General features: G+C 41.4%; 2 non-coding genes across 2 annotated transcripts; both read right to left on the bottom strand.

Moving 5' to 3' along the window:
* Positions 1 to 9,527: 9,527 nt before the first annotated feature.
* On the bottom strand, positions 9,528 to 9,609 carry trnas-cga (transfer RNA serine (anticodon CGA)). Its single transcript has one exon. It is a non-coding gene; the product is annotated as a tRNA-Ser (tRNA).
* A 1,114-nt stretch (positions 9,610 to 10,723) lies between these two features.
* On the bottom strand, positions 10,724 to 10,805 carry trnas-uga (transfer RNA serine (anticodon UGA)). The gene has a single exon. It is a non-coding gene; the product is annotated as a tRNA-Ser (tRNA).
* Between the last annotated feature and the right edge of the window lie 693 nt (positions 10,806 to 11,498).

The following is an 11,498-nucleotide window of genomic DNA, read 5'->3' as shown; positions in this document are numbered from 1 at the left end:
AACTTAAAAGTTGACTCAGGCCCAGTGGACTCCAAAATCAGGGAAGGGTCTGACCTAAAAGCTGCCATCTTTGACGAGTTGGGAATGAGAATGTGTTGGATTTGTATCCAGTTCTTCTCCCTGATGTGTATCTCAGAGGAATTCTTGGATACCCCTTGAGGCCACTCTGCTCCTGTTCCTTGGCACACCTCAGTCCACCATTCCCCGTGATGTGTCCATAGACTTCAGCTTCAGTCCTCAGAGGCTCCTCCTGAAATTGACTCATCCACTGAAAACCATTCTCATCCAAGGTCTTATTTCTGGTTATAGGACATGTAATACACGTTTTGGTTGCCAGTCCAAAGATAGTAATGAGGAAATTTCAGTTTGTGACATTGCAGAGCTGAACTATACTGAAGCCTTTTGGCTGGCCAAGCTCTACTGACAATGTTCATGGTGTTGTTTTCACAGGACAGCTTGAGCAACTAAAGGGCTTGTACTCAGGGAGACTTCAACTTCTGATAGACAATATTCACCACTATTATCTCAAGGTAGCTACCTCTTGGCTGAAAACAGAATTTCACAAAGACTGAAAAAAAATACAAGCTATTTATATTTCTTAAAAATTTTCACTGATATATTTCCCATTGTGCCTCAGGGACTGATGGAAACACTAAATCTTCCGACAGAGAAGAGAGTGCAGTTTCACTTAGAGGGTAAAGTAGCACTGAATGGGCATCCCATCATCCTCTCTGTTAATGTCACCCATGGGCTCAGCAGGAAGATCGGCATTTCTGCAATGCTCCAAAATGTTTTCAACAAACCTGCTTCCTTCTCAGGTATTAACTTAAAAGGCACCATTTGCCACCATATACTGAGCAATAGCAGAGCTGTTTTCTCTTGTGATTGTGTATAATGATTAAAGCACTACATAGTAAGACAGAACAGACAGATTTGTAGTTTGGGTCTATCTTTGGAAACTATACATCACTGTAGAAGAAAATGAACTGCGAAAGTGAGGCTTAAACTGTGAGGTCTGCCCATTGATACTCAGTACAGCTAGAGCGGAGGCAAGATGATGGCCAGAGACAGTACTCTGTGGATGCAGGATTTCTGCTACCTGGTTTACTACGTGGCAAGATCCTTGGTCTGCTGGATCATAGGGGCCCAGAGTGGAGCTCCGCCTTCAGGCTTAGATACAGCATGACAGGTAAAACATTCTGTCATGGGTAAAAAGGGCCTCTGAGAGCATTACACGGGATACAATGACAGTTCTGTGTTTTTTTCAGAGGAGACACAGCGCATGCAAGAGTGTCACATGTCTCAGAGCCTGAGGACTGAAATGAAGCCAGTTCAGACATACCACATGAGAGCTCAGCATGAGCTTCACTGTTCTCAGATCAGTTCCCTCAACCACAAGGTACAATAGGCACTGTGCTATTCAGAAGAATCTAAAGATTCGTACCATGAATGGTTACTCTTAGCTACTTCTTCTCAGACATAACTGAAGTCTTAAACTTGACTGATATTGAAAACTGATGTTGGTTTTCATCCTTTTTACTACAGATTCAGCTTAGGCATGAGAAAAGTCCCGTTCATGTCCAGTCCTCACTTGACTTGAGTTATGGAAAGCACTGGGACCAAGGCAGCAATAACCACAAGATCCTCCTGAGTCAGTCAATAAGAAACCAGTCCAGGCAAAACCTCACCAGTTACACCCTGGAGGTGAAACCCTTATCACAGATTTTGTAATCAATTAGCAAAAATATGCAATCCCTGTAAAAAGAGGAACATTTCAGATCTGCTTGCTCAAAAGTAACGTTCATTCACACTTATCAGGACTTTGAAGCCTGTATGTGACCAATTAGTAGAAATTCTACTCCTACTAGAATCGCAGTATGCTTGGAGAAGCAGATATTGCTTTTTTAGGTACTCAGTACTAGGATTCATTTTTTCACAGTCTTTGATTTAGAACCATTATGAGTAAACTTGCATCAAATCATGTCAAAGAATGAAGTGTCCACTCCCATCTTATTGTGTGGACAGCATCAAATGGATCGAAAAAGGATTAATTCCTCTTTTCCCTGTTTACGTTAGATTACCCTTCAAGTCCCAGAAAAGGGGCTGAACTATAGGACTCAGCTTCTACACTCTCATGTGAGAGGAATTAAAGCAGAGAGCAGCACCCATCTGAAGGTCAACTATAATGACCAGATGCCTTTGGTGGCTGGACTCCACTGGAGAGATCTGTCCTCAAAATCCTCACTGAAAAAATGGGAAGGTGCCTCATGAACGAAAGATTTTGTTTAATTCACAGAATAAAATACCTTTAAGAGACATGTAGTAATTTGTTTTATAAAGCTGATGTAGGTTGGTACATACATATATGCAGATTTCTACAAACAAATAGATGTAGATATGGATATACGTATAGATAAAGATAGATATAAATTTGCCAAATCAGTATCTCTTTCACTGTGCTCCTAGTCACATTCAACATGGACACCCCCTGGCTGTATATCTACTTGGTCCATAAGCTAAGCCAACCCCAGCATGGAATAACTCATTTCACCTCTGAACTAACCACCCGCAAATGGGTGACAATACGGAGCCTGGTCCTAGAGACCCTCTACAGAGAAAGAAGCAGAATCAGGGAAGGCCACTTACACATCTTCACACCAACAGTCACTTATTTAAAGGTATCATTTTACTGATCTCTCGTAGAGTCTTAAAGTTATGAAATGATGTTGAACTGTAATGCAAGTCTACGTGCTGCCTGAATGCAACAGTGCTTCTCAATTATGCCCAAGAACAGGTAAAATGACCTGCTCTGCTTTGGTTTTAGGTTCATTGCCTCTGTAGGTTCACAGATGTCTGTTTCTTGGCTTATTGTTGTCAGCGCTGTGATGTCACAGTGGTAGTAAAGTGGTAGCATTACTGCTGAAAAAACTGAAAGCGTGACGTACTTTGGTTTACTGTAGTTGTGATGTCTCTGTTCCAGGTTGGTAGTCGGGGCATGTTGGGGAAACGGAGCATAAAAGCCTCCTATTCTCTCAGCACAGCGTGGACCCCTGGGCTGCTAGGCGAGATCCTTGTAGTCAGTGGCAGGGAACTGAAGTCCCTGGTGCTGACCACCAGTTACGGCAAACAGAACCTCAACATCTCTGCTAATTTTACCACTCTGGATAAGGTTAAAATTGATAAACGCATTCAACATATGAGCCCTTGTTATTTTACCCAAGGTGTTTATTATTTTGTGAGCGCATCACTATGTCCTATAGTTTGGACTATAGTTTTCAAAGGTTCATGTCTCATCTTGTGTTCAGAAGCTGAAGAAGAGGCTAGTAATGATGAGGATGGTGCTGTCAGAACAGAGGAGTCATTATGTAGAGCTCGAGATGGAAGGTGGAGTGGAGGAACAAAAGAAGGACAGGAGGACATATAAAAAACGATGGATGCTGCGCTTCAGGTCTTTTGATGTTCACATCATTATCTAAGCATTAGTGTTTGAGTACCATATGGACAATAACAGGACAATATCCACATCATGCGGTTCCTATTAAACAATGGGACCATGAGTAAAAAAACGGCTTTAACATGAATAATGGTGACAGTTGGGGTGATACTCTTTCCTGCAGACAGCCATTCCATTTCCTCCCTCAGAGTCTGCTTCTCCAGGAGACGTTTACTGTAGATCTCCACCAAGGAGTCTACATCCTTGAGTCCAGAGCTTTGCTGCATGGAAACAAAAAAGTCCTTCACACCCTCACCTTGGGCAATCGGCAACCTTTTGTGAGCTCAGATAAGAATTTCTCAGGGCTCACTCTTATGCTAATCATACTAACACCAGCTTGAGTGAGATTTTTGCATGATGGCCTTTATAAGCAAGAAACCCATTAAATATACATATTACCGGTTATTTTGAATATGTATGTGGGCTGTTATGTGTCTGCATATGCTACACAGGTCTGTTCCTCCCTGACCCATGCATTTAGCTCTGAGATTATTCCCCAGGACTCAGAGATGTGTGTCACTATCCACAGCAGCCAGGTAAGCACGTTAAAGCTGACATAATCATTTTTCAAAATATTGAAAATGTTCATCAAAGATGTTTTAATTTTTGAGATAAACACATTAGCAATACATTGTTGAATTTCCTTTTACCACAGAAACTCAAAGAACTGCAGGGAAAGCTGAGGATTGGTAAAAAAGAAAAACTGGTTATGCTAGGGCAGGTGAACTTTCATGGTCCAGCTTCACCTCTGCAGGGTATCACAATTAAAGCCAACATAACTCAGCTACTGCAGGTAAAGCAATGGTATTTACAGAAGTTTCCTCTGGAATACTAAGAGTTATTTCACTTTTTCAGTTTATACATAACAGTTTATATATAATCTGTTTTCCTCCAGAATAGGATAATAAGTTATAGGATAATCTGTTTTTCGGAGGTCATTGACGATCTTGGCTGTTTGTCATCCTTGCTTTGTTTTTCCTGCTGGCTGGCTGCTAACCTGCTCGCTAAAACATTAGCTTCTCCACCCTAACCTGAAGCGGTTTACTGTTTTTTTTGTTTTGTTTTGTTTTTGTGGCCTAGCTGCAGCTCCCCATCTCTATCAGCCTCGAGGGGAATGTATCCTGGAGTCACAGTGGCAAAAGGGAAACGGAATACCTCATTAAAACAAAAGCCACAGTTAACCTCAAAGAATTTCAAGTAATCAGCTAAACATGCTCTCCCATCTACACACCTTCCACCAATTTTCACAGTGTTTTCTCACTATTTGTAATTTTTGTAAAGTAGTGTTCTTTCTCCTTTTAGTTTTTAGTTCATCTGAATACATCCTCAAATGGAATCAGTCTTCATTCATTGCTTAGCCATCCATATAACTCCACAGTCCCTAAAAAATTACAGGTTAGTTATCACCAGATTTCCCTTTTTTTCCCAAAATGAAAACCATGAATGTTTTGCATGCTAAAAATAATGATGACTTTAGTTTTCAACATAACATGTTTCAGAGTGTTTTTGTTTTGTTGTTATGTCCCTCCAAAGACAAATGCAACACTGAAGCTGCATCCTGCTGGTAGCGTGATTGGTTCTCTCTGTTGGACAGCTGATGAACTGGAAAAGGCTAAGCTGAATGCGTTGTTAGCAATCACTCAGCACAAGGGTGTTCATGCAGTGAGCATCCATATCGGCTTACATCAGACCATGTTACCTGCTGTAACTTCAGATGCTAATCTACAGCTATCTGCTAATTCTTCCTCAGACAGGTACGTGAACGTGAGCATAGAACGTGTGACTACTATTGACTTTTGAGACACTAAAGGAAATTTAAGAACTGACAAGATGAAGACAAGCTTTTTTTTTTTTTTTTTTCTCAGCGATGCTCCTCCTCTGTCTATCTTTCTTTCTTTGTTTATTTCTCTCTTGTCTCTTTGCAGTGTCTCTGTTCTGTGTGCTCTAGAGCTGGACAGAGAGACTTTTAGGGCAGAGTTAACTGGGTCTTTGGAGCACAGTTTTGGACTCAGGGCATCTCTGACAGGGAACCTGAGAAATTCATTGGCTGCTCTCAGAGTCTTACCTGAGTCATCCAGCCTGGACGGGATTCTGACTCAGACAGGAGGACTCACAGAGGGTAAAGCGTTGCCTTAACTATCTAATAAGCAAGTGTGCTTAATTACACATTTACAACTTTAAAATTACATGTCAAAATTAGCTTCTGTTGTGAGCGAGTAATGTACAAGCCAGCGAGTGGGTGACTTCAACAGTCACTGAAATTTCTTAACTCATGAGCTGACCTATATCATATCAGGTCAATAATACAGAACATTTAAGTACATTTGAATGTGTGGATACAGAATACATCAGGACAGGAGAATACATCATGTGCAATGCACTGCAGAAAAAATGTTGAGAAAAAACGTTGAAATAAATGCTCAACTGACCTTTTTTCATGAAAAAAGGTCAGATGCAAACAATGGCTCAGAACACATGGCTTTGCAACAAAGAAACGTTCCATTTTTTTGTGGATATTTCACACTGCTTTCAACTCTGCACACTGAGTGGGCTTAAACACGATTGTTCTTAATGAAACACTTAGTGTCTCTTCACACCTATAGGTATTTGTGATCTTGGCATTCAGTCTATTTTTTTTAGACACTATCTTTTAATAGAACCTGACATATATTTCGCTGTGAAATGTCATGTGGTCCAGGTGAACTGACAGTGATGGTGGATAATGCTGTGTATGGTGTGGAGCTGAGCCATCAGATGGTGGAGGAGGGTGTCATGAATGGAGAAGCTCTGAATGGTACTCATACTTGGATCTGTGTGCTGGCTGTGGAGCAGTCACTCTGTGTGAACATTAGCAGCACATTAACATGTCAGGGTCAGGGAGGTGCCCGTGCCCAGCTTTCTCATTCTGTCCCACGGTTTCTGTCATCAGGTACTCTCACACCATCTGTCCTTTGAGATATCCTTCTTTTCCGTTTCTCCTTGGTTTCTCTGATTTCTTTGTTTTCTTAAGCAAAATCCCTCTCTCCACTGAGGCGATATAAGCCTCACATCTCAGGCCTTTCCCTCTCATCCTTTACCTCTGGTCATCTTTTGATCATTTAATGATATTACATGTATCACATAAGAGCAATAAGCTGGAAGGGTTTTATACACCAAAGCGAATTCCTGTGTATTTCAGTTCGGTCAGGACAGCCGTTCAGTAGCAGTGTTGATGTGCACTGGTGTTTGAGTGAAGGAAACCTATCTACAGGGGTCAAGCTACAGACAGGAACACAAAACCTGAGAAACACAGAGGAAAAAGGAATCCCTGGTGCCATGGAAACCACTGGACATTTTAAGGTTAGTGGTACAATCAGCTCCATGTGAATTCTCTAGCAGGACTGGATGTGCCACAACCTCTTTAAGTGGATAAATGTCATATTTTACCCCTTTTCACTTATGAAACCTCTCAGTACTTCTGTTATTCTGATTTTGTTGTTCTCATTTTATCTTTAGATTTTGTAGGCTTTATATAAGAGCCTCTCACACAATAATTATAATCATGTAATCATTAGATTAAGAAGCTTTTAGAACCAGTAGATATTATTATTTATATGCCATTATTTATGATATGCAGTTATATGTTTCTTAGGTTTTGCTTTGCAGTGTAGGCATTATGACAGCACAAATCAAGCACATACAATAATCACTTTCAGAGAAATAAACAGACATCAAAGTTGTATTCCTTTGGTTGTCCAGGAGACCCTTGGACTCACCAGGTCAAGTGAAATGTTATTAGAGGGAAATGCCTCTGATTCCACATTTTTCTCCTGCTTGGAAAATAAACTGACGGGATGTGGTCTTGTTTTGACAGGTGAATTGCACCGAGGAAAGTGAGATGGACCACCTCCTGTGCCACTGCTCTGGACACACGCTGGACCCGACCCACAAGGTTCTGGGGATTTTGACTGGTCAGGGGTTAATAGAAAAGAGGAGTATGGAAGATATGTTGTTTATCAAATCTAAAAGATATTTTGGTCAGTAGATATCCATTTTCATTACACTGCAATTAACAGGAAGATCAAAACGGTTTAGAAGGTAAAAAATGTTAAGTTGTTGTGTTTGTGTATGAAGATGGAGGTCTGGACCAATCTGACTAACTCAAGCAACATCACGTCGGTTAACCCTGAGTCGAGCTCATATCTGTCTTTTGTTCTTCGGGGGCACCGTCAGTCCTCCAGGTACACTGACTACAATTTTTTGGTAATTATGTGTGGATGTAGTGGTCATGTCCTAACATGTTTTATCTTCCATCTGTAGTGTGTGTTTGATGGTCCATGTTAGCCACAACATCTCTTTGTTACAACCATACCTGCCCTCCCAGTTTTACTCCAAAACCCAGGTATTGTCAAACCTGTGTATGTGTATGTGTACGTGTGTGTGTCTGTGTGTGTCTGTGTGTGCCTGCATGTGAGAGAAAATTGCTTTATTGGGCCTTTTCTCACTTTACGACTATGCAGTTGACTTACGCGGGCTCTGCAGTGGAGGGAGTGGTAGATTTGGAGGTAGACAGGAAGAAGCTGCACTGTCAGGGAGAGTTTGCTACTTCAGAGACAGGCTACAAGCAAGTGCTGGAGTTAAACCACTCTTTCCCCCAGGTAACCTCAGTACAACAGACAGAAGTCAAACACACACAGTACCTAAATGGTCACTTACACAACAGCTGTTATTTATTATCATTATATGTTGCTGTTTCTTTGTCATAGCTGTGGTCAGTTCCAAGCAATATTTTGGTGAGATCAGTATATAGTGGGCAGAACGGATCACACATGCTAGAACACAGAGCTCAGTGGATCAGGCAGCAAACAGTTCTTCTAAACAGGAGCACTGACCATCCAGAGAAACACCTGGAAGACTCAAAACCAGAAGGTAGGAATTACAGTACATGCACGCTGTAGATCTTAATATTTAGTCAAAGAACTGAAATAGAAAAGATGTAGAAAATGCAATAAACATCTTTATAATGTAATCATGCACTAATGCAACAAGGAATAACACAAGCAGATTAATGTTTGCCTATTGACTAAAAATTAAACAATCCATCTCTTACATGTCGTCTTGGAACACTTTTAATATTTAGTATCAAAGGAGGAATTACCCCAGGGAGCAAGAACAATGAAATCTCAACCGGTTTTCTTGGCTTAGTTTGTGATTCTTTGTCTGAAGGTTGGGGCTTGGAGATGAAGCTGATCAGAGATGCTCACAAGAGACTAGGGAATGTTCTGGTAGACTGGACATTGCGTGGAATGCACAAGGAGGTACGGCAGGACTCGGCACAGATTAAATATCTGCAGTCATTTCAATCCACTAATCACTTTTCAGAACATGAATGATAAATATATCATACACTCACGGTAACAGTGCCGACAAACAAATACAGAATTGACTGTTATCATGGTGTTATAATTGACTGTTATCATTGTGTTATGATTGACTGCTATCATTGTGTTATCACAGTGTTTGAGGGGTAAGAGAGTCACATGTTTACCATTATCATGACCCTTAATTGCTTCGGCTCTGTGCCTGCCCCAGCCATGTAATGTCTATAGCGAGGGTGCCCCGGTTACTTTGACTGGGAGCCATAAATTGAAGTTATCTTGTGGGCTGCAAGTTGGACCCCCTTGGCCCATAGCATTTGCATGATTTGGTCAAGTAAATTTTAACTCCCCCTCATCAAATGGTTGAAGAATATTCCATGTTTCCTCAGGTCAGAGGTCTTGGTTCTTGGAGTATTGAGGACAAAGACACTGAGGCCACCATAGAACTGATACAGCCCTTCACTTCCACTGTCTCCCACCTGCATCTACACACACTTTCACACATTCATTCTCAGGGACATGGGAGAAGCAACCAGGTACAGAGAAATAAACACCCTGTCACAGATATTCACACAACATTGCTCCTTTTTTATCCATTCATCACAGCCTCTTCTTTAGTAGATAATTGAGGGTGTATTTTCCCTGTAAGCCATTAGATATGTTTTTAAACAAGAGCTCGCTGCGAGCAGGATTCGAACCTGCGCGGGGAAACCCCATTGGATTTCGAGTCCAACGCCTTAACCACTCGGCCATCGCAGCTGTGTGAATGGTTGATGCTGTGTAGATATGACAGAACAAAAAGAACAAACAAAAAGAAGGAAACATAATTCAAATTGTGAATGGAAATGTGGATTCATTCACAACATGGATTTTGAGTTGTTTGTCATTAGTTCCAGTTTTCATGGGACCATGGAAGGCCTGTGAATGTATCCCTTACAATAAGCAAACAAGGGCAGACTAATTCCACTAGGGGGCAGGCGTGTGTCCACCTCTCACCTGGCCAGGTACTGCACTCTCACTCTCTTACGGTACAGCTTGAGTCTTGGGTCTTCAGGGGTCTGGCTGGTTAAGAGAAACTCAAGCTCATAGATGCCTGGAAAATTAGTCAACATACCTGCAAGTTACATACAATACAGATCATCATGGTTATTCTGTGTTACAATTTAAAGTGCAAGACTTCACTATGCTTAACCTCATTTGCTACTTCCCATCTTCTTACAGATTATATCATAATCAACATTTACTGGTTTAACACTGCTCTATCTTTTAATTTCAAAGGACTATACCATTATGAGTTCTGGATTATATCTGAAGTCTAGTATAAATCAAGGGTGAATTTTGGATAATGAATAAATCATCTCTCAGATGCAGGCCATGCTCCCCCTGCTGGTCGACATGGAGGGCTGCATCTCTGCAGCACAGGAGGGAAATTCATACTCACAAAATGCTGAGCTGAAGTGGAGTGACAAGAGGCTCACACAGAACATGAAATACCAGGTATGCTTTAGCCTGACTCTGTCCTGACTATGAAACTGGCATTAAGTTGTATCTGTGGGTGGGGGTTACATAGATGATTGATAAAGAATATGAGGAAAATAAAAAATGTTTAAAAGATGTCATTGATTTACCCCTTGCCTGTTTATGACAGGGTGCTGCAATATTAGATAATGACCAGTTTAGAGTCATACTCACTTACAATTCAACCCCTGCTTTGATGGACATGATTTACTGTTGCATAGAGGAACTCATCACAGATGCAACTTATCTGGTACATATCTGAGCATTTTCTCCTTTGTCCCACTATTTGCTGTTCACAGTATCACTGATGATAGAATATTTGTGCTTAGCAGTCTCTCATGTGATATAATAAACTCGCTGTGAGCAGGATTCGAACCTGCGAGGGGAAACCCCATTGGATTTCAAGTCCAACGCCTTAACCACTCGGCCATCACAGCTGATGAATCATACAGGGATGGACAATAATCCGTTGGCAATCAAACATATTTGTTAACAATTCAAGCTCTATGTTGTCCAAGCTCTATTTCGGGTCTTTTCTCTACTGCAAGACGGTCTTGCAGACCTTATTAATGTTACCAACTGACCATCAGTCCACTGAGGAAGCTATTTTAAGGCAATTCTGTTTACGTTATCCTGTGTTTATGTCTTTGTGTTTCACAGAGAGGTACGCGGGGCATGCACACCCTTCAGGTAGAGGTGGGAGCGCACAATGTTTCCCCCTCTCCTTGTCCCTCTCACACACTCCTGGCCCAGATACACACCAACTGCCGGAACAGCCTGGAGCACCACATACTGTTGGGTGTTTGTCCTCCACATCCAGTGAGTTCACACTGTTGCCTCAGGTTTCTCCCTCTGTCTGTCTGTCTGTCTGTCTCTCTCTTTCTTTCTTTCTCTCTTTTGTAACAACCTTGCTTGCCTGGGAATAATGCATTAGAGATGTCATATGATCTGTTTTAGGTATGGAGTGGTAATTTGTCTGAGGGTTTCGTTGATTGAATCTATGCCTTACTTTATCGTCCATGAGGCAATTATGACATGACATCCCAGGGCTTTCTAACAACTCGTCTCTTTTCCCCATCAATCACATATTGTTTTTGTAATTATGCCTGTATTTTTGTGTGTGTGTGTGT

Source organism: Chanos chanos, chromosome 5 (assembly GCF_902362185.1).
Source record: "Chanos chanos chromosome 5, fChaCha1.1, whole genome shotgun sequence".
Classification (NCBI taxonomy): Eukaryota; Metazoa; Chordata; class Actinopteri; order Gonorynchiformes; family Chanidae; genus Chanos; species Chanos chanos.
Note: the sequence above shows the minus strand (reverse complement) of the source record. Positions and strands in the feature narration are given on the sequence as shown.